This window comes from Eumetopias jubatus, unplaced genomic scaffold, assembly GCF_037043125.1.
Source record: "Eumetopias jubatus isolate StellerSeaLion01/CBP00866 unplaced genomic scaffold, mEumJub1_p1.0 scaffold_10, whole genome shotgun sequence".
Classification (NCBI taxonomy): Eukaryota; Metazoa; Chordata; class Mammalia; order Carnivora; family Otariidae; genus Eumetopias; species Eumetopias jubatus.
In genome coordinates, this window is record NW_028274816.1 from 122365951 (window position 1) to 122390286 (window position 24336).

Genomic DNA, 24336 nt, shown 5'->3' on the forward strand with positions numbered 1-24336 from the left:
CAATCTTATGTTTTGTACAAATGTACTATTTTCTATAAGAAGGATCCAGGCACACCTGGCTGGCTTAGTCGGTAGAGCATGCAACCCTTGATCTTGGGATCATGAGTTCAGGCCACACGTTGGGTATGGAGAGTACTTAAAAAAAAAAAAGAAGAAAAAGGATCCAAAGTTTCCAATAGATTAATGAAGACATTTTAAAAAACAAGCATAAGGACTCTGTATTCTGCATGACCTTTCTCTATTCTTAATCCTACTTACTGCTTAAATGTTGTGGCACATAATGTATTTTCTTGTTTTCAAGAGGTTCATTTTTATAGGGAAGTGGAATTAGAAAAACAGTAGAGAATTACTTCATGAAAACATTACCTTTCTTTCAGATGTAAAATTTATGCTGTTTCCAGAAGTTCTTTTCACCAGTATATTTTGCTTCTGATCTAAACCTACTCAGTTGTCCTCCATGGGGTTTTCAAGTTCTATAATCATTTCTCATTTGAAATATGAAATTTGGTGGTTATCTCCTTGAATCTCAATATGATTTTTTTTTTTATTTTTCTCCTGCTATATGTGGTCTGCTTTATAAGTGACTGTTCTGATTCTTGAGAAAGATCCTTCTGACTACAAGATCTTTTTGAGTGTCAGGTGATTTTTCTGTATGCTAGTTCCTAAGGAAGGAGGTCTATTTGTCCAATAGTAGAATTTATGAGGAGTATCATTTAAAGATTATTTTAAATCCTTTTGGTCTCTGCAAAAGGGAACAGGAAACATAATGTTTTATAGTTCTGTATTGTTAAATCAGGAGTTCTGTTGATTGTGAGGTACAAAGAAGGCAAACTATTCCTGGCTTTGCTAAATGATTTAGAATATCACTGCAGGGTTGATTATGAGGTTGCAATTTGTCTCCATTACACCCCCCCGCCCTGTACACACACATGCATCCTTCTCTCTTTCAATAGAAAGGCTAATGGATTGCAGCTAAGAAGAAAATTATATTCTAAGACATTCTTGATTGTATATAGTCTTCTTAGCAAACGCTTGTAATCTCACATATCAATCATCATTTAAGCCTAATAACTGCAATCTTAAAGTAGGAGTTGAAGGAAGATACAGGAGAAAATCAGGTTTTGTCAAAGTCAAATGAAGTGTGGAACCAAATAAAAAATAAATTGCGGAATGTGTTTTATTTCTTTACCCTCTATCAAAGGGGAGATCAATCAAAGCACTTGATACAAATTCAATAAATAGCTAAACAACTCTTTGAACTGAAGTTATTTTCCCAAACTACCATCCTTTTTCATGTTGACTGGTGTGCATTTATAGTCACTGTTCCCCTTCATCAGTAGCATGGTTGTCAATGTATCAATAATATCATCTAATATAAAAATTAATGATGTTTAATAATCTCAGTAAAGGTAAACAATTTCAATAGAATGGGTGCACACTATCATGGATGCTATCAGTACTCTGCCCATGTCCCCCTGTATTCCCTTATCATTTCTGTGCACACCAGCCTAACTTCCATCAGCCAACATCCTTGTCCAAAGGCTGCCCTTAGGCTGCGAGAACTCACTTTGCCTGCAGCCTACCCACAGGTGGTAGCTGATTTAACACTGGCCCCATTGGCCGTCTTCCCATCCCCGTACCACCTCCCCACACCCTTTCCAGTGTCCCTGCACCTCCCAAATCACTTCTGTGTGTTTATCAGCCTTTATCTCGGGGTCTGCTTTTGACAGGAACCAACCTTGGAGGAGTGGCTGCCTCTTAGGAGAGACCAGGTTGAATGGGATAGGGGACTTCCAACCATATCTATAAAATGGTTTTTGAGTCTGAAACAAATATGGCAAAATATTAAGTATTGATAATGAAAACATGAGTCTTTGGTATTTTATTCTTTATACTGTTTGCATGATCAGACTATTTTGAAATTAAAAAATAGTTTAAGACAAGGAACTTTTTTAAAAAAATGATAATGCTAATAAGAGTAATGCAGAAAGTGGGAAGGGAGAAAGGAGATGATGTCGGTTTTAACCATGTTGAGTTTTTTCAGGCACCAGTGAAACTTGGAAGTATACAATCCACAGATAAATTGGAAGTCTAATATTATAGAGGGGGAAGGAATTCAGCACTTAAGATAAAAATTTAAAAGCGGATCCATGTATAATTGGAGGCTAAAATTATGAGTCTAAAGAGAGAAAGGGGGCAGATGATTCAAGAACATTCCCTGTTAATGGTGAGGAAAGAATCACTGAAGGAAATGGAGTAAGAAGGAAATCTCTCAATGGGCCTCCATTTGCTCCTCTCTTTCATGTGCTGAATGAGCTGTGGCTTCCCTTCAGTTCCATAGGTTATGAATTATTCTAGGAAAGAAAAGAACTATAGGAACGTTGTGTTTCAGAATCAAGTTGGAAAGTTTCCAGAAGTAAGAGTAGTTGGTAAGAACAGACAGCTGAGGGTCCCACACTCCTCCTTCTGCACAGGCTCCTTTCCTGTCTCACTTAAGCTTTTCTGGCTCCAAGGAACAGATTGTGACCATACACTCTCTTGAGTAATGTTTTGTTTTTAACGAGGATACACATGGTAGTAAGGGAGAAGAATCTCATGAAGACCCGGGAAATGCTACCATTCAGCATTTAAGGCTGCTCTTCGGGACTCTGTTATCCTGGAACCCCCCGCAGCAACACGAGTGCTTAGAGAGTCTGCGTCCCTGCCATTTCCTGGGGCTCTACTTCTCTCTGGGTGTCTTCTTCCTAACAGTCAGCATCCTTGCCAGACAGCACAGGCTAGCGCAAGGCTGGGGTCTACATGGGCCAACCCAGGAAACCACTGGAGTGTCATCCTGCAGTAATGTATCCAACACAGTCTCCAGCAGAGTCCTCACCATAGCAACCAATTCTGCATGACCCACGTTGGTACCACATTTCCTTCTCAAGCTCTTGTTCATCTGTGTACCCTCTTCCCTGACTTTTCCTAGTATAACATGGATAATTACTACAAATCTTTTGGGGCATGATTGATCTCACTGCTACAATCTTTGACTACTGTCCTTAGGCCCAAGTCATCTTTGGACCTTGGTCACAGATCACGCTGGGGTGGGACATCAGGAGAGAAGTGCTTCAAATAGGTCAGCTTCACCAGGCATCCTTGGGTCCTTGGACTCTTCCCACCGACTCCTGTTCCAATCTCCAGGATGCTAGTCTTTGTCAAACAGGGCCTAAATCGTGCTCATGGATGCTCATCATGGGTGAGAGTTTCGGCAATGCTGTCGTTTGGCTGTGTGTCTAATCAGCTTCTAAACCTGGTCTTCACCAGTGCTTTTTGACAGAATATGTTTCCTTACCTGCTTCCAGCCAGCAACATGGGACCAATATTTGTTGTTTTCCTAATGCACCATAAAAAGTACTCAACCAATTTACTACCTTTACACCTCCCAACCCATTGAACTTGTATAAAGCAGGAGCACCTAAGTGCCCCCAGGCACTTAACTCTGATGGGCACATCTGCCAGCCTCCAGGGGCTCAGCTGTGATAGGGTAAGTGATTGCTTCCTCCCTACAGACTGGGGCTCTGCATGCTGGGTGGAGAGCTCCTCTTCCTTGTTGACGGGCTGCAAGCAGGGGCACATCCCATCTGAGAGTGGTTTCTGGCAGCATTCTTGTGCTCGTTTCTTTCTGCTAGGTCTTGAGGTGTGATGAACAGAGACTTCAGGAGACTCGCATAATGGGGAGTTACACCTGAGTTAGAACAGCGGTGCAGGAATTACCTTCATTTGGGGTTTTAGACAGCTATAACCAGATTGTCTCGTTACAACCTTTACAGTCTCAGTAACTAAACTCTTTATTCAGTAAGTGATTACTGAGGACTCATTATGTGCCAGACATACAGGTATTGTGGCACAGAAGTGTTAAAATAGTCAAAATTTCTGCCCTTATGGAACTTCAGTGGGGAGCAGCGGACTTTACGTTTATGTATATATGTGTGTATATACACACATGCACATCATATAATCCATTAGGAGGGGTTAAGGGAAGAAACAATAAGGAAGGAAGATAGAGGATGTGAGAGGTGTTGTAATTTCAAACAGGGTGATCAGGACTCACTGAAAATTTGACATTTAAGCAGAGACTTGAAGGACCTAAGGAATGAGCCATATGTTTACTTGGAGGAAAAGTATTTGGGGCACAAGGAACAGCTAAGACACAGAGACATGAGCAGGGAGGAAAGGAGCCTTCTGGGAGCTGGAAATGACCAGCTCCGTAGCTTGAGCTGGTAGTAGTTACACTTGTGTATACATATGTTCATCAGGCAGTTTCCTTGAGATTTGTGTGCTCTACTGAATGCATGTTATATATACCTCAGTAAAGGGGGAGGAAAGGGGCGCCCGGGTGGCTCAGTCGGTGGAGCATCTGCCTTCGGCTCAGGTCATGATCCCAGGGTCCTGGGATCGAGTCGCACATCGGGCTCCCCGCTTAGCAGGGAGCCTGCTTTTCCCTCTGCCTCTGCCCCTACCCGTCCCCACTCATGCCCTCTTGCTCTGCACTCTCTCCTCAAATAAATAAAATCTTTTTAAAAATAAAATCTAAAAAAGGGGGAGGAAGAAGGCTATCTGTGAAGGAGGATGGAAGAGGGAGGGTAAGCCAAAGAGCAAGGTGAAGTCAACGAGGCAGGGGATCACTGAAGCCCCGGGGAGATTTGGACACATGGTGATACACGAACCATCTCCGTACAGCGTGTGGAACATACACAGTCACATTTGCTTTCTCCTCCATCTAAAGAAGAGTACGCCCCGCTCCCTTGTGCTCGGAGAGGCAGCCCTCCGCTGTTCCTCGGGGGAGAAGAAGCCACTAACTAAACCAGGGTGGGCACCTGATTTCAGGGAAGCCAGGAACCTCGGGGATGGCCCGGGATGGAAAGCTCTAAACTCTACCTCCCTTACAGACCCTCCGTGTTCCTCATATTGATCAGATGTGCTGCTTCGCATTTTCTCCAAGGTCAGTTTTGCTAGAAACCTATTGTATTGATTTCATTACCTTTTCATTGACCTCTGCTCTTGTTTTCCTTCTCCAGTCTCTAGATTTACTCTGTTGGGTCTTTTTCTAGCTTTTTGAGCTGAGGGATTAGCTGCTCTCATTTTTAAATTTTACTTTTTAAAAATGCATCAAAGACCATAAATTTGTGTTTAGAAATGGCTTGAGCTGACCTTCACAGGTTGTAATATGCAGTACTGTCCTTGTTCAGTTCTAATTATTTTGTCATTTCCATCGTGAGTTCCTCTTTAAGCCGTGGGTGGTTGAGTGGTATATTTTCAAATTATCGTGTATGTGGTAATGTATGATACGTGCGTATGTGTTTTCTGTAGGACAGAGGGAAGTCCACAGGCATTAAGTTCATTGACTGCTCGTGAGACAATCTGTTTCATGTATATTTTAACGTCTTCAACACCTCAGGAAGCTGTTTCCCTGCAGTCAACATTCTACTGCACTGGCCGTATCCCTAAATTATTTTTTAAAGATAAGAATTATCAGATCTTTATCTGTTGTGTTGTTTCTGATCAGTTTCTGTTAACTTAAAAACAAAACATGTTGCAGAATTTAAAACAGCATTCAGAGGGGCACCTGGGTGGCTCAGTCGGTTGAGCATCCAACTCTTGATTTGGCTCAGGTCATGACCCTCAGGGTTGTGAGATCAAGCCCCCACAGAGGGCTCCACGCTCAGTGTGGAGTCTGCTTCTCCCACTCCCTTCCCCCTGCCCATCCCCTGACTTGCTCTCTTGTGGGCACACGCTCTCTTTAAAATAAATTAATCTTTTTTTTTTTTTTGGCTTTGCTTTTTTTTTCTTTTTTTTTATTATGTTGATCACCATACATTACATCATTAGTTTTTCATGATTCATTGTTTGCGCATAACACCCAGTGCTCCACGCAGAACGTGCCCTCTTTCATACCCATCACCAGGCTAACCCATCCCCCACCCCCCTCCCCTCTAGAACCCTCAGTTTGTTTTTATTTCTTTTTTTTAATAATTTTTATTGTTATGTTAATCACCATACATTACATCATTAGTTCTTGATGTAGTGTTCCATGATTCATTGTGCATAACACCCAGTGCTCCACACAGAACGTGCCCTCTTTCATACCCATCACCAGGCTAACCCATTCCCCACCCCCTCCCCTCTAGAACCCTCCATTTAAAAAAAGAATTAAAAACAACAGTTAAAGAGAACTAAAATTAAAACCTAAAAGAAAAAACAAGGATAACCATTTTTCACTTTATGACTTAGAAATCTTCTCTGCCATTGCCCCATTACTCACTCTTACCACCTTTCTAACAGGTCAGAACAGTATTATTAATACCCTGCGTCAAAACACAAAACACTCCCAGTCCTGTTTCTCTTTGAAAATGGGTGTCTGAACTGGAACTTAATATATCTTTGCTGTTTTACTCCATTTTTGGTGACAGCATCCCATGAGAACAGAGATTTTCAAACTTTTTTATGAGGCTTGGGGTAATTTAAGTAAATCTGACATCACTGGATTAGCAGACCCTTGGGATATCCTTTGGCATGTGGTGTATACCCTACCAGCCGTTCACATCTGGGCAAGTATTTTAACTTTTTTAGTGACGTGTACCCTCCATGCAGAAAAGTACACAAATCTTAAGGGTAGAACTTAATGATCACAAAGTGAATTCACCCATGTAACCGTCACCAAAGTCAAGATAGAGGCCATAGGTCATGATCTCATGACCCCCCTCATGTTCCCTCCAAGTCACTCTCTCTCCCTTCCTTCTCAAAGACATAATTTTGCTCATTTCGAACTTCATTCAAATGAAGTAAAACTCTACGTATCCCTGTTTGTGTGGCTTCTTTCAGCATTATATATTTGTGAGATTTCTCCACGTTATTTCATCTAACTCTAGCTTGCTCGTCTTCATTGTTCTGTAGTATTTCCTTGTGAAAATATGCCACAATTTGTGTATCCATTCATGCATTGATGGATGCTTGAGATTTTTTTTTTATTCTTATACACATCTGTTAGTGTTACATGCATACATTTACGCTGGACAGATACCCAGGAGGGAAACTGTCGTAGATAATTCCAGGTTTCCAAGGCAGTTGCACTGATTTACACCTCCACCAACAACGTCTGACAGTTCCAGGTGCTCCCACGTCCTCCCCAATACCAGCTGCAGATGGTCTTTTAAATGGTCGCTATTTTGGTAGGTACGTGGTAGTTACACATTGTGGGGGCTTTTCCCAGCTTTCTTGAGAGATAAATGATATATAACATTGTTTACATGTGAAGTATACAACGGGTGGATTTGATATATTTTGCCAAATGATCACCGCCATAGCAGTAGCCAACAGCTCCATCACATCACAGAATTACCATTTCTGTTTCATGGCGAGAGTATTTACAATCTACTCACTTAGCAACTTTCAAGTATGTAATACAGTATTATTAGCCATCATCACCATTGCTGTACAATAGTTTCCTAGAACTTATTCATCTGATAACTGGAAGTTTGTGCCCTTTTGTCCAACATCTCCCATTTCCCCTACTTACCACTCCACTCTGTTTCTGAGTTCGGCTGTTTTAGATTCCACATGTAGGTGAGATCATGTAGTATTTCTTTATTTTTGTTTTTTTTTTTCCCATTGGGTATGATGCCCTCAAGGTCCATCCTAGTTGTTGCAAATGGCAGGATTTCCTTCTTTCTCATGGCTGAATAATATTCCATTATGTATACATGCCACATCTTTATCCATTCATTTGTTGATAGATACGGATTGTGTTTTTCATTTGCATTGCCTTATTACTAAGAAGGTCTAGCACCTCTTTGTGTGGGGTCATTTAGATGCCTTTTGTGAAATGCCTGTTCAAACCTCTTGCCCATTTTTCTATTCAGTTGTCTTTTAAAAATTGATTTCTAGTTCTTTCTATATTCTGCATAAGTGCCCATTGGCAGTTAAAGGTGTTGCAGATATTTACTCTGACTCTGTGACTTGACTTTTCATTCTTTGAATGGTGTCTTGGAACAAAATGTTCTGTGTTAATATAGCTCAGCTTATCACTTTTTTCCTTTGAGGTTGATGCGGTTTTGTTTTTGTTTAGGAAATCATTCCCTCTCCCAAGGTCATGAAGGTATTCTTTTCTGGTATATTCTGTACACTTCATTACTTTACCTTTCACACTGATATCCACTGTCCACTTAGAATTGATTTTCGTGTGTATGTGAGGCTATAGCCCTTCGTTCATGTTTCCTCATGTGGGTAAACTGGCCTAGCACCACTCATTCATATCCAGATCCTTTCCCTTCAATTTCACCTTCCTCCCAGTGTATTGTTCTCACTAGCTACATCCATATGAATGGAAAGAGAGCTGAGCCTGGTGGTAAAGCAGATCTCATCAGAAGCAACAACCTAACATTTATTCCTTTTCTTTGTCAAACTGTCAGATTCCTTTGGGGGTCTGGTGGGTTCAGAAGTTAATGAAGCCCATACCCTGTCATGGGGCAGTCACCACTCCACTATGGTCCATGTGGCCATGCCTGAGTCCAGTATGCCAAGTCTTTGGATTCACCTAGAAAAAGCTGAAGTCTGTATTTTATGTAAGTCTCCTGATTAAATGCCATGCAAGCCAAATAAAACACATCTGTAGGCCCACAGGTCACCTGTTTGCTAATCCTGTTTTAAAAAGATCTTGGGGTGCCTGGGTGGCTCAGTCATTTAAGCATCTGCCTTCAGCTCAGGTCATGATCCCAGGGTCCTGGGGTCGAGACCCACATCGGGTTCCCTGCTCGACAGAGAGCCTGCTCCTCCGTCTCCCTCTGCCACTCCCCCTGCTTGTGCTCTCTCACTCTCTCTCTCAAATAAATAAATACAATCTTTAAAAAAAAAAAAAAGATCTTGTCATTTGTTATTTTACATGAGCTATACCCATGTGTCTTGGCCTCTTCCATGTCAAACTTTAAAAATTCTAAAATCTATGTTAGTGTTTTCTTCTAGATTTTATGTAACAGTAGAAACACTAACCATTTCTCACTTAGAGAAAACTATAGCTGGGTATGTGCTTTTAGAAGGATACATTTTCTACTTCAATTAGCAAGGAAGAAAAGGAATAAAGGAAATCTTCGGTAGAGGGTCTTTCTTGTCTTGAGAACTTCCTGTCTCCTCAGAGTTCAATGCTAATCCCATCCCTCTGACTTTGCATTATAAAATTTTTCAAATATATAGAGAAGTTGAAAGAATAGTACAGGGAATAATACCCTAATGCCCTCCACCTAGATTCAATGAGTGTTTATTTTTTGCTATATTTGTTTTATCTCTCTTTGATGATGCTTTGCCACTAAGATAATCCTGTATGCATCCTCCTAAGAATAAGGACTTTCTCCTTCATAACCACAATACTATTTTCATATCTAAGAAAATAACATACCCATAATGTCATCTGATATCCAGGACATACTCAAATATCTTCAGTTGTTCAAAGAATGTTTTATACCTATTTTTAAAAATACTACCTGGGTTCATATTTTAGAGTTACATCTCTTTTAGTCCAGAACTGTACCACCACACACACATCTTTTTTTCATGGTGTTGACTTTTTTAAAACAACATTATTAAATTATTATTTGCTAATATAATGGCTGAATTGTTGCTCCCCCAAAATTCATTGGTTGAAGTCCTAATGCCCAGTACCTCAGAATGTGGCTGTATTTGGAGATAGGGTCTTCAAAGAAGTAGTTAGTTTACAATGAGGTGTTAGGGTGGGCCCTAATCTGGTATGACGGGTGTCCTTATAAGAAAAGGCAAGACTACGTGAGGATGGAGAGAGAAGACAGCCATCCCCAGGTCAAGGAGAGGGGCCTCAGAAGAACTGCACCCTTCCACACCTTGATCTTGGACTTCTAGCCTCCAGAACTTGTTTAAGCCATCCGTTCTGTGTGGCTCTGTATGGCTGCCCTAGCAAGCTAATACGTTTACTTACCATAAAATTGACCCATTGTAAGGTACTGTTCAGTTACTTTTAGTAAATTTATGCAGTTGTGCAAACATCACACAATCCAGTTTTAGAACATTTCCATCACCTCAGAGAGTTCTCTTGTGCCCATTTACAGTAAATCCTCACTCCCAACTTCAGCCTATCCTTTTACCTTTTCTAGAAACTTGATATACACGGAATCATGCAGCATGTATTGTTTTGTGTGTGACTTCCTTCACTCAGTATGTTTTTGAGGTTCATCTAGGTTGTGCCTTATGTCATTGGTTTGTTCATCTCACTGCTGAGTCATACTCCATTGCATGGATAGACCGTATTTCATTTCCCCATGCACCAGTGGATGGACATTTGGCTGCTAGGTGCATCTGCATGTAAGTCTTTATATGGGTATATGCTTTTATTTCTCTTGGGTGGCTATCTAGGAGGGGAATTGTTCCATCATATGGCATTTGTTTAACTTTGTAAGAAACTACCAAACTTTTCCAAAATGGCTGCCCCATTTTACATCCTCTCCAGCACATGGGAGTTCTGGTTTCTCCACATTCCCACCCATACATGGTATGCATGACATTGACTTTTTAGAGTCCAGAACTGGTCTCATCTGGATTTGTCTGTTTCCTCACGGTTCATTTAATTTATTCTCCTAGTCCCTGTATTTCCTGTTAACCAGCAGTTAAATCAGGAGGTGTTAATTTTATTTGCACAGTACGCTTCCACATTCTTGAGATGATACCTTGCATCTCAACAAAAGTGGCATAAGTACAGCCAACTCTGCCTTGTGGGTCATCTTTGGATGTTTCATTGCAGCCAAGCTACTATTATGTTTCCCCCACTGTGGTCCAAATTTCTGACTGCTTTTAGAATAGATACCCTGTGTTTTTCCTGTGAACAACTAGAATTTAGCATAAAAATAAAGATAAATATCACCATCAAATAATTACATATTGATATGTTGCCCATCATTCTGTCAATACCTGTTATTTTCAGTTTCTTTTCCCAGTCTATTTTCATAACCAAATTCTTCCAATACTTTTTTCTTGATTTTTTTTTTTAAGTTTTTGCAGCTTATTAATCCTCTCTCGAAAAGTCTACAGTCTACATAGTCCCTGCAGGTCCCCAGAGTCACCACAGAATTTTTACTCCTTTGTGCCAGCGCCAGCATTGGCCCTTGCAGTCCCCCTGACCGCCTTCATTCTGTGCTCGTGTTCCTTTTGCTATTTTCCTGAGGTCCTTTTCTTCTCATGTAGGCGATGTCTTGCAAGTCTATGTTTGGATTCATTTTCCTTCTGTAATCCAAGGAATTATAAATTGTGCCAAAGCCAATTGGCTTGCCACACCAAAATGCATTCTGAATCCAAATACAAAGATGACATCTGGTGTGGTCTTGTGTGTTTTGGCCAATTTTTCCCAAATTTCTGTCTTAGGTACTACGTTGCCCTTCTGGGGTGGAGGATGTTTCTGCTAAAGTCGTCAGTTGGTCATGAACTTCCTGGTTCAGATAGTTACTGTGTTGTGCATAATGGCAGTCAGTCTTCAGGCAGCCAGGGAGGGAAAGCTTGATATTTCTTATTTATTTCTACAACTGTTAGCTCTCTCCCCCAAACCCTGGCAACCACTGATCATTTTACTGTTTCTATAATTGTGCCTTTTCTAGAATATCACATAATTGGAATCATATACTTTGTAACCTTTTCAGATTGGCTTCTTTAACTTAGCAATAGGTATCTGAGGCTCTCGCATGTCTTTCTGTGGCTCATTTCTTTTTATCGCTGAATAATATTCCAATGTGTGAATGTGCCATAGTTTGTTTATCCATCTGCCTATTGAAGGACATCTTCGTTGCTTCCAGTTTGAGGCCATTATGAATAAAGCTGCTAAACATTCACATGCGGGTTTTTGTATTTATTCAGTTTTCAAATCATCTGGGTAAATACCTACCCGTGCAGTTGCTACATCAAGTTTGGCTTTATATGAACTGCCAAATTGTCTCCCAAAGTAGCTGTACCATTTTGCATTCCTACCAGCAGTGAATAAGAGTTCATCTTCACCAGTTTTTGCTACTATCAGTTTGTTTCAATTCTAGCCATTCTAACAGACATGTAGTAGTATCAAGTATTCTTCTGTTACCCTAAACTACATAGCTCAGCATACTCTGGGGTCCCAGCTAATCTCTACAGGAATCACCTCCCAGCTCTCTGTCATTAATTGGTTTGTGTTCAAGAGACAAAGACTGATCCTCATGCAAACCTAAACAAAATATAATTAAAATATAAATTTGGCACCTTTTTTCTCTTCCATTAGCAAAAATTATTCAGCTGGTTTATCATTTAGCAATGATTTCAGTCACTCTTTGTAGGAAATATAAAAATAGGAAATCATGACAGGTTTTGAGATGAGTTTCAGTAAACACTGTTCTCACAAATGGCATGGTCAGGTAATTATAAACAGCAGTCTGAGAATGAGACACTCAAGTTGCAAGTGACTCCTTTCTTAGCCACAGAGTGGCTTTCTTTGTACAAATAGTACAGAGTTGGGATAGGGTTTCAGCCAGCTGGATTCTATGTTACTGTCAGATTAGCATCATCTCCCTTGAGTCCCTGTCTACACTGTATTTGTAAGTTGTAATATCGAATTAAAGCATTTCCAATGTCAAGAAAGCTTAAAGTTTTTTACAGGGGATAGGAGGGTCCGAATTTGAATGTTTTGCAAAGCTGGGAGACTAGGGGTTGCTTGGCTTGATATGGAGAACAGTCAAGAAGTAACCTATCTAATTAGTAATACTGTATACAGAACTTTGATCACAACCTCTTCAACTCTGAGAACCATCCTAGAGATCACTATAATTGGCTGGAAAAGATTGCACCCCATGGCTGAGGCAAGTCGCCTCAATCAATGAGCTTGTGCCGTGTGCGTTCACAGGGACATGGGCTCACCCCAGCCAGCACTCAGGGAGCTGGTTGCCAAGATCAAGTTTAATCTGCGTAAACATAAAATCTGTTCACTGGTTTCAAGTGAGACTGTATAAACTGAAACATTTAACCCAACCTAGGCTGGAACGCCTCTTACCCTTTGGTTGGTGAATTGTGTTAGTTTTGCCCGGTGGGTTGGTTTGAAGAATGTTTGAATCTGTCCACTAATGCTGTTTGATATAGTCCCTTTTTATCGGTGTGGGCTTGATGGCCAAGGAAGTAGCCAATTAATTACACAAATACCTCCTTTCGTTCTATGGAGAATACAGGCAAGCAAGGGCGAGAAAAGAGACAATGATCTGAAGTGATGTGAATGTTTTGTAGAGGTAAATGGGTTGTAATTATGCCAGGCTTCATGCTTTATTACTCTGTCTGGTGGTGACTCGCTAGAAAGCTATCATTTCATTTGGAAGATGGATTGTCCTTGTAATGTGTACAGGGGTGAGCCCTGCTGAAATCCATCGCTGTGGGCTCTGCTCCTCATCACCGTTTCTAAAGCACCCTCCCCTCCTGGCAGTGTCCCAGGAGAAGGTGTTTCCATGGTAATCTCAATGAAGGTGGTCAGCTGACGTCTGGCACCGCCTGAGCTGGTGTGCGCCAGCCTGCTCCCCTCCCTCGAGCCTCTAAACTGTATTTATTAGTCTTCTTTAATGGAAAGTATATAACCCCTTAATGTCAGACATGGAGTGGCACTCAGGTTTATTTATTTATGTAGGTAATAAATTTACCTTCCTAATTAATTCTCAGCAGGTCCCGGAATCTGTATTATTTCGAACATCTTGTGCAAACATTTACATTTTTGCCTGTTACAACAAAGAGAGTTGCTTAGTAATATTAGATATTTGGAAACCTCTGTTCTTAGAAAACAGTGATGTCTCTGTTAAAGAAGAATTTTTAAAAGATACAGATATTAAGGTTTCACTTTAATTTTTCAAGGATCCTTTCTTGCTCTGCTGGTTTAGGCAATGAAACAGTCTTTCCACTCTCCTTATGATTTTTTTTTAGCACTCAATGATTTTATTATTGGATTCAAACGAGCCACGTGGCTTGAAAATACTTCTAAGAAATGTGACATTTAGCCATGTTCTCTAATTTTCTGTTTTAATAAGAGAGGAAGAAGTCAGAATTTCAGAGCTACCCAACTGATTGCTTTGCTGACATGTGTTTAGAAGTAAATGCCTTCTGTCCCATCAGAGACCACCACTTATGTTAAACTACTAAGCAAACTGATTTATAATGTCAAAAGTCAGTGCTCTGGGGCACAAGGTAGAGTCCATTTTCATCAGTACTATACTTGGAAATTCAATTACAAATGTAAAAGATGCACGAAATCAGTATCTGAAAGCAACTATCATTAGAACCAATTTATGACTCCTTTAAAGAGCTATCTTGTTAAGGAAACACAAAGCCTTTAAACCACTAAAGTATAAGAAAATTAGTACAGTACCACCATATTTATCCAGAGGTCAGATTGCCAGGAACAAGATCCTTTTAAAGCCAAGCCCTAAGTGGAGGCATATACATAAAAAGATCTCTGCATTTGCAGAAATAGATGTTACTAAGCTGAAGCAGCAATAGGCTTCCTTTTATGTAAGTATCTCATCAGAGCTCTCGGATGCACTAAAGGTTTTTGAGCACCTACTACGTGCTCTGCGTTTTCCAGGCACCAGCAATGCAACAGCACATTTCACAGTTTGCCCACAAAGCCTCGTGGGCCCGTGAGGGAGGCAGAGCAGTGAACCAACCCCTCTGGCACAGGCCGATGGCAGCCGTGGGGCTCAGCTGACCGTGGTACCTTTCTCTCAGGAGACCACCCCTCAGGAAGGGCAAGTAACCCACCCAAGGTCACAAAGCTCACAGGGAATGGAGCCGGCTTCACACGCTCCTCTGTTACCCCTTACCCTTGGAGACCTTGGACTCACAGCCCTGATGGTGAACTGCTGCCACCACCTCCTTTTTGTGACAAACAACACATGCAACTAAAATCCTATTTTAAGAAGAGGAAAGAAGGGGCGCCTGGGTGGCTCAGTCGGTTAAGCGTCTGCCTTTGGCTTGGGTCATGATCCCGGGGTCCTGGGATGAGAGAGCCCTGCATCGGGCTCCTTGCTCAGCGGGGTGTCTGCTTCTCTCTCTCCTCTGCCCCTCCCCCAGCTCCTGCTCTCTCAAGAAGAAGAAGAGGAAAGAAATCTCACAACTAGCATTTGTCACGTACCCGATGCCATGCATTTATTAAGTGATTTAAATCTGTTCTATCTCCATCTTTATAAGAATCCTGTGCAAGGAGTTAAGTATCATTTTATAAATGAAGAGACCAATTCTCATATTTTGCAGGGTTTTACTATGGATTTTGTAGACACCAAAGCCAAAGTGAGCCATGTGATGAGGCATCTTCTGGCTTAGTTGCCTAGAATGCTCTCTTGCTTTCTCTCTCCCATTTCCCTTATTTATTTACATCTTTCTCACAATAATAATTGTTTTCTAAAATATTTCATCTTAGCCTTTTAAGGATAAGTGACTTGTAGGCCCTGGGGACCCCGCAGGAAACTACATGATGAAGACTTAAGCTTGGGTATTGGCTCTGTTCTGCATGTCAGAGGCTCTCGAGGTATGGTCCATGGGGATACAAAAAAGAAAATTCTTTTGTTTCATTTCTGTCAGAAAGAAAAAAACCCACAAACCAGCACCTTTGAAGGGAGCTGACATATTGTACTTCTGTTTGCACAACTGCTTCTCTCTTCATTGCAATCCTTCCTGTTCCAGGAAGGAACAAATAGGAAAAGGTACCACAGTCTCAGGCAAGCCAGAAAAAAAAAAAAAAAAAAAAACATGTTTTGATTGCTAACCTGATACTTAGGAGATTTGAATTTGATTTTGTTTAGTTTCCACCTTAAAAGCCAAATCAAAAATGTCAGTAGCGTTTTAACTCAGGGCTTCTCAGGCTTGGCTGCATGTTGGAATAGCCTGGAGAGTTGTATAAAAATTCTGATCCCCAGGCCACACCCCAGACCAATGAAATGGAATCTGCGGGGGTTAGACCTGGACATCAACATGTGTTTAATCCCTCAGGTGAGTGCACTGTGTCGTCAGGTCTGAGAACCACTGATCTAATTGTTCTGTTCCCCAAATATACTCATTTTCATTGTTCTGGCTATTTCTCAGAATCGTCTGTCAAAAGTTGGACTTGCTCCAGAATTCAGTTCCACCACTATATTTGTGTGTGTGCGCACACAACAGAGACAGAGACAAGGAGGGAGGGAGAGGAGGGAGACAGTGGGTATGTGTGTGCTTTTTCTAGAAAGCCGTGAGGTCTTGTCATCTGCATCAAAAATTAAACCACCTTCTTTTTAAAGATTTTATTTATTTATTTGAGAGAGAGACAACGAGAGAGGGAACACAAGCAGGGGGAGTGGAGGGGAGAAGCAGGCTCCCTGCTGAGCAGGGAGCCCAATGCGAGGCTCGATCCCAGGATCCTGGGATCGTGACCTGAGCCGAAGGCAGACGCTGAACTGAGCCCCCAAGGCACCCCCCAAAATTAGATCTTCTTTAAGGTACTGACTGTGGTCTTACATTGGCTGTCTTATTGGAAGATTCTCCTTAAACAAGGGTAGTATAAGATAATAAAATCATGTCAAATTTATGACTTTCACCCCTTACAATAGACATCTGCATACGCTGTCTCACCTGACCCTCCCCACATCAATGGGAGGCAGCCTCTACTTGGTCCTGAACTTGTAGGTATTAAATGAGCTTGTTTCTCTGTTACTGGTTGAAGTCCAGCGCAAACTTTTTTTACACCGAATTATTCTAATGAAGTTCCAGGGCACCCCAGGGAGCATCTGATTCTCTAATATACCAGGTATAAGAAATATCATTTTACTGGAATTATGTCTAAATAAAAACATCTTTACAATATGCCAGAGTTGGGGGTACCTCTAGTGGAGTAAGTTAAGTCAACAAGTTCAGGATCCTCTCTCCTGACTTGACTAAATTATTTCTTTGACTCCTGTGGATGGATCAGTCCTTTGCTCCTTAGGAAACCACATCCGAGGGCTGCCCTTATGTCCCTGGTCCACTGTGCCATCTCCCTTCCACAAAGCTTGTTGAGTTGTGAATATCTTACCTTGCATTTGGAGAGTTTTACACTATAACTGGTAAAGGATGAAAGAGAAATCACATACCAGAGGGGTGTGGCAGACCCAGGGGGTGGGATGCATGGAAGCGTATGGGGGTTTGTTGAATTCATGCCCCATTTTAATGATAATGCCCACCTCAGGGGAGTGCTGAAGACTGAAATAAGATACACATAAATAAGCCTGAAATAATGCGTGTAAAGACCTTAGCATAGCTCTTGGCACACAGTAAACTACTCAATAATTGTAAGCTGCTCTTAGCCCCCTTGCAAACCATCAATCCCATGCCTGCAGAATCCAGAATAGGATAGAGTAGCCCTCCGTGTCCTCACTGTTTATTCTTCCTTCTTGCTTTTCATTCTGCCTGGAGTGTTCTTCTCCGACATGCCTGCATGGGGTCCCTGCCCCAAATAACCTCAAAGGGGTTTTTTAGAATAATACCCCCCAGACCTCTCTATGCCTTTACACTGCTAGTTTGTTCTTCTTCATAGACCATGTCACCCCCTGTCACACTGCACCGTTGTTTACAGTCTGGTTCCCCCACACTCCCCATTATCTGAGATTCCATGAGAGAAGCGTCATGGACCCTTGTTACCACTATACAGTAGGTGCTCAATAAATGGGTATTGATGGATGAGTTGGAGAAGTCAAGACTAGAGACAGAGAAAGCAATCAAGAAGCTGCTGTAATCCTGTTAAGAAATTAAGGGGGTCGGATTCAAGAGCTATTTAAACGGTGGAAACAACAGGCCATAGGCATTGAGAGAAAGGGGTCTAGACGCATAGGTTTCTTTCCTGGACAGTTTGGGCTGATGGTGGTACTGGCTACTCACCAAGGTGGGAAGTGTGGAGGGAAGCGGGGCTGTAGTAGGAGAGTGTGGAAAGGAAAAGAAGTTCAGTCCAAAATGGATTTCATTTCAGGTGTTTGAGGAACTTAAAATAGAGAGGCCCAATGACTGTGGGTGTTCTAGAGAACAATCCAGGACGGGGACATAGATTTGGAAGAAACTAATATATGGTAGCTGAAGCCAGAGAATGGATGAGAACATCCAGAGAAGGTGAGGTGAGGGGGAAATTGCCTGTGAGGCGACCAGGAAGAACAGGCTTTTGAGGCTATGAATAAGGGTGTGGCTTTGACAGAAGAACACATGGGAACTATCAGAATTTCCTGAGCAGAGAACCCTTTAACCCCATGTCTACCTTTGACTCACACTGTCTTCCACACTTAACCGTAAATGTTGACCATCTGCTATCTGCTGTGGTTCTGTGGCACTGTGCTATTTACTGGTTAAAGAAAGGTGAGAAGGACACAGCATCTGCTTATTTTTTTAGTGGGTGAAGCAAACATACAGAAACTGTCACAGTGGGGCACCTGGCTGGCTCCGTGATGGAGCGTGCGACTCTTGATCTCGGGGTTGTGAGTTCAGGCCCCACATTGGGTGTAGGTATCGCTTGAAAGTAAAATCTTTCTTAAAAAGAAAAGAAATCTTCATGGTACAACTAAATGCTAAAACAAAGATAAACATTAATTGCTGTGCGTGTATGTGTATGGGATGGGTAGATATGGTTTCTCAGACAAGGAAGAGTTTCAGGGGGTCAAGCATATGTAAACGCTTGTGCGTTTTACTGCACTGGGGGCATGTGTAGCTTTTTTCAAAATTCTTTTTTTTTTTCAAGAGTGACATAATCTGGCTTACATTTTTTTTTAAGTTTAAATTTTTCTTTTTTTTTTTTTTAAGTAATCTCTACACCCAATATGGGGCTTGAACTCACGACCCTGAGATCAGGAATCACCTGCTTTTACAACTGAGCCAGCCAGATTTTTCAAATTCTTTTTTTTTTTAATATTTTATTTATTTGACAGAGAGAGACACAGCAAGAGAGGGAACACAAGCAGGGGGAGTGGGAGAGGGAGAAGCAGGTTTCCCACTGAGCAGGGAGCCCAATGCAGGGCTCGATCCCAGGACCCTGAGATCATGACCTGAGCCGAAGGCAGACGCCTAACGACTGAGCCACCCAGGCGCCCCTAGATTTTTCAAATTCTTAAAGGGATGTGTGAACTACTGCTTTTGGCAATGCAGACCAACAGATTTTAAGCGTCACGATGAGGTTTATTTAGGAAGCTAATTCTGACAGCATCACAAAGTATGGACTGAACAGAGAGAGGCTGTTGAAATATGGGCCTTTTCAGGGATTCAGGATAATGTCATCGGATACAGTGGCACGAGACATAGAAGAGACAAGCCATCAGAGGTTTCTGAGATATTCTTAAAGTTAACATTTTTCAAAAAAATATTTTGTCTGTGCCAGGCCCTAGTTTCATTTTCCTACATGTGTTAATTTAGATAATTGTTTCATCCTACCCTGCCCTCTCTTTTGGGCTTGGGACATGGTGTGACTGGTGGCATTTAATTGAAATAGGACCCTGAGAAGGAGGTTGGTTAGGGCAAGGTGAGGAGTTTCAGTTTGGCGAGGTCCGACAGATGGGCCCTCCAGGGGCCCCCTGCCTGTGCTTTCCCCAGACAGGCAGAAACCCCCATCTAGAGCTCCAGAGAAAGGTCTAAGCTTGACACTCACATCTGAGAATCATCAGTATTTTAACAAGAGGGAAACTTGCAGCCTCTTCTCCCCAAACAAGGCTTGTGTTGTCCACTCATGTGATATGTGCCTTCTGACTCCTCAACTGCATCATAAACTCCCTAAGAAGACCACATTTTCTAATTTGTTTCATGTATAATCTGAAATAGAGAGTTAGAATTTCCAGTTCTGGGCTAGATGGAATAGATGCATTTTGCCCTGTCCTGCTCATTAAATACAACTAAAAACCCTGGACATTATATTATAAAACAACCATAAGACTCTGAAAGGTGGAAAGAAGATAGACTAGCTCAGGCCTTCAGGACTCAAGAAGCCGCGTGGCAGCAAGGTCTCTGGAGAAGCCCCCAACCCAGAAATGCTAATGGGCATGAACAAGAAAAGCTTTCTGCCTCTTGCCAAAGGACCAGGAAAGGGGCAACCTAGCAAAACAGAAACCTTTTTGACAATAAATACTTCTTCAGAAAAACATCGGTGGTCAGGGGATCACAGCCCCCACTCCCACGTCTGTCAGTAAAGGCTTAGTGGAAAGCCTAGACCTCTACCTTTGCCTAGCATCCCTCCCCAGCCCCACGAGGGTGATACTGAGGAGGCCCAAAGGGGAGCCTGTACTACCACCCCGACCAAGGGGAAGATAGGTGTCTAGTTCCCTTTCCATAGTATCAGGGGAGGCTGAGTGAGGTACCCCCCTCCTAAGGGTTAGGAGGTACCCCTCCTGCTCCCCACCGGGGTGGTGTCAGTGGAGACCCATCTGGGGGGCCTGGACTCCCACTTCCATCCAGCAGTAAAGCATTGGTGCCTTCTTCCCCTACTGATCCATTTTTAGCAGAAGCCTGCTAAAATGGACGCTGGATCTGTTTAAATTAGATCCAGCATCTGATAACACAGTACCCAAAATGACCAGGATACAGTGGAAAATCACTCGTCATCCCTAAAAGAAAGAGGTACCGGTGTGTATGGATTCAACTTATTGACAAACACAGGATAAGGAAAATAAGCCTAAAATTATGAGCAAATTAATCTTTTTGCATTGAGAGGATCACTAATTTGTAAGTTTAAAAAATTTCAATTAAAATACCAGTAAGGAAAGTGACTAAGTTGATATTTTAAGAGAGAGAAAAATGAATTTAAAATGGATAATATATAAACTGTTCAATTAGTAAAACAATTAGCTTTTTAAAATAATAATTTGTGTGGGACCTAGTTATTTAATAGTCTTACGTAAGTCAATGGCTGTGTGTGGTTAAAATCACTTGGAGCGCATAAAAAAACTCCAGATGTCCAGCCTGATCCCAGACCAAGTAAGTCAGAGTATCCCCAGTGATTTTTTTTTTAACAGTTTGTTCATTCATTCATTCATTCATTCATTCATTTTAGAGAGAGAGAGCCCACAAGTGGAGGGGGGTGGAGGGGAGGGGAGCAGAGGAGGAGGGAAAGAGAGGGGGAGAGAATCTCAGGCAGACTCCACACTGAGTGCGGAGCACAGAGCCGGATGGGGGGCTCGGTCCCACCACCCTGAGATCATGACCTGAGCCAGAACTGAGAGTTAGCTGCTCAACCGACTGAGCCACCCAGGCACCCCATCCCCAGTGATTGTAATATGCAGCCAAGGTTGGTGGCCACTGGCCTCCTAGCCATAGGAGATAAATCGAATGTAAGTGGATTTTTACCTTCTGAATTTTGTCAGAATTCATTTTCACCTTCTGAATAGTCCAAATAGACATGGTGGGGTTTGTGCACTCAACTTTGCATGCTCTTTCTCAAGGAGTTCCCTCCTGGGCCATTTGCCTCATTTCCTGCACCCTTGTGATGAATCTGATGATCTTCTAAGCCCACAACAATAACTCTGAAGCAGTAATTAAAAGGCAGTCAGTCTCTTTCAGGCAGGCATATTGATAGTGGCAATATGTGAAAATTAAAGTACGGGAAGACTCAGAGGAGACTGAGTTCTGTTCCACTAGATGGCTTGGCGTTAAAAATCTGTTGAAGTGGGATTTCTGGAGCTATGTCTTGGGAGCCCTCTTTTTGGACTTAAAATTCAATTTCTCAGGAAACTACTGAATTCCGAGTTGCAGGACAAATCCAGTAACTCAAACTGCCAGATATTCTAGGAGAGAGACCTTCAAGAGGCCTGAGATTTTTAGCAAACAGAGAACAATTAGCCACTGGGCTTATGCCCAGGAATTGGCAGATTCTAGCCATGTTTCTAATAAGGAATTTGACAAATTTCATCTAAATATGAAATAGCCAAATTTGCATGCTCACAACCAAGGGAAAAATGATTCAAGGCTTTAAATTAATAGGGGAGGCTGTGGCAATCCCAGCTTCCTGTATGACAGTTTCTAAAGGAATTGGTGTTTAACTGTGTTAAGTATGAAGTTGCTTTGCGATGAGAACATTATCTAGGTTGTGAATTTTCTTCTCAGTCCCTCTCGAGATGTGGAATATTTAGGAGAAACTGAAATTCAGTATGGCTGTGTTATTAATTCAGTGCAGCTAGAGGAATTGGTGTTAGAAACTTAAGAGTTTTACTGAGTTGCCCTCATCGAGCTGTTAAAATCAAGGGTTGAAAGCCCTTGTCAATCAATGATAGAAACTTAGCCCTTTGGTCAGTTGATTACAGTTATTTTCATTGACCTGAATAATATTGATCATAACTAGGTGCTTGCGTGTAAAGTCGATTATATTGACTTTAAGACAATTTGTTGTTTCTGCTCATGACCCATATTTTGTATGATAGATTTTATTTCACCATTAGAATGTCACGTGGTTTACACATGTTGGTATGAGTTTTGGAGCTTGTGATCCAGAGGTGCGGTTGTATAAACTCCGGTAACCCTGAAGACAGGTCTATTTTAAAGCACATTTACTGGGTGCCTGGGTGGATCAGTTGGTTAAGCGACTGCCTTCGGCTCAGGTCATGATCCTGGAGTTCCAGGATCAAGTCCCGCATCGGGCTCCCTGCTCGGCGGGGAGTCTGCTTCTCCCTCTAACCCTCCCTCCTCTCATGTGCTCTCTCTCTCTCTCTCTCTCTCTCATTCTCTCTCTCAAATAAATAAAATCTTTAAAAAAAATTTTAAAAAAGCACATTTACTAATTGATGTTCACCATAACTGAATCCTCAAGAAAGTAAACGAGTAATTTTATTATGTTTAATGAAACTGGAAAACATTTCTAAAATACAGTATTTTCTTAAATGTTCTTCTAATGTAAAATTTTTTAAAAATTGCTGAAAGTGATATTTGTAAATACACATTCTTTCCATGATGCATTTACAAAATGAAGATTTCCCTATTTTCAGGTCACTATTGCTATGTAACAACCTACCCCAAACTGAAAACTACTACCCTTTTATTATGGTCATGGGTTCTGTGTAGGGCAGGAGTTGAGAAACGGCAAAGCAGACGGCTCGTCTCTGCTCCACCATGTCTGAGGCTTCTGCTGGGAAGCCTAGAAGGCTGGGGTGACTGAAGAACTGGGGGCTGGAGTCCCTGACGGCTCATTGACTCGCCTGACTGGCACCTGAGCCAGGAAGACCTGAAGGCCAGGGCTGCTCACTAGAGAGCCTTCTGAGACCTTTCAGAGATGCATGGCTTCCTCACAACCTGGGGGTCTCAGGGTAGTCAGGCTTCCTACAAGGAGGCTCAGGGCTCAGAGCATGAGCATGCCAGGGTATCAGGCAGAAGCCACATCCCTTGTATACCTCACCTCGGAACTCGCCCATGTCACTTCAGTGGCATATTCATGGTTCAAAGCAAATCTGTGGTCAAGGGGAGGGGACATAGACCCCATCTCTCAGAGGGAGGAACATCAAAGAATTTGTGAATATGTTTTAAATCCTCCACAGTCTGCCCCTTGGTCAAAAATTGTTTCCATTGCGGGGTGCCTGGGTGGCTCAGTTGGTTAAGCGACTGCCTTCGGCTCAGGTCATGATCCTGGAGTCCCGGGATCGAGTCCCGCATCAGGCTCCCTGCTCAGCAGGGAGTCTGCTTCTCCCTCTGACCCTCTTCCCTCTCGTGCTCTCTATCTCTCCATCTCTCCTTCTCTCTCTCTCAAATAAATAAATAAAATCTTTAAAAAAAAATTGTTTCCATTGCTCTGACAATCAGAATGCACTCACCACCTACCAAGATGCCCCAAAGTCTCCTCCGCATATGGCATAAATTCAGGATTGAGGCCCGCCTGGGGCCCATCATCTTGAGTCTGGTGCAGTTCCTCAGCAAACTGCTCCAATCTGAAGATTTGCAAAGTGCGGGTCTCTAAAAACACACGTTATCTGCCCCCACACCTGACATGCAGTGGCGATGCAGAGGTAGGATTCCCCAGCAGACACTCTCCATTCTGGGAGACAAGAAATGGAGCTCATGGTGTTTGCATCTGAGTTGCCTTCTTAGTCTGCTTCCTGCAACCCAAGGGTTGGGGGTCCAAAAGCTCTGTCACATTTTGTAACATCTCTGTCCCTCTCCATCCAACCTGATACAATTCCTTTGAAAAATTTGTGGACCTACCCCACATCAATTTATAATCCACTATATTAGAAACCACACCTGCACATGTGGCTGCAAGATAAACTCTCCTGCCGAGCTACCGTGGGACAAGGCCCTGAAGATTCGTCAGAGCCCTACTGCTTCATAGAGAAACTTTGTGAG

At 42.2% G+C, this 24336-nt stretch overlaps 1 protein-coding gene across 1 annotated transcript in view; it reads left to right on the top strand.

Annotated features, from left to right (window-relative positions):
* Window positions 1-24336, top strand: part of MYO1D (myosin ID) — a 349561-nt gene that overhangs the window by 213932 nt on the left and 111293 nt on the right. The window lies entirely within an intron of this gene.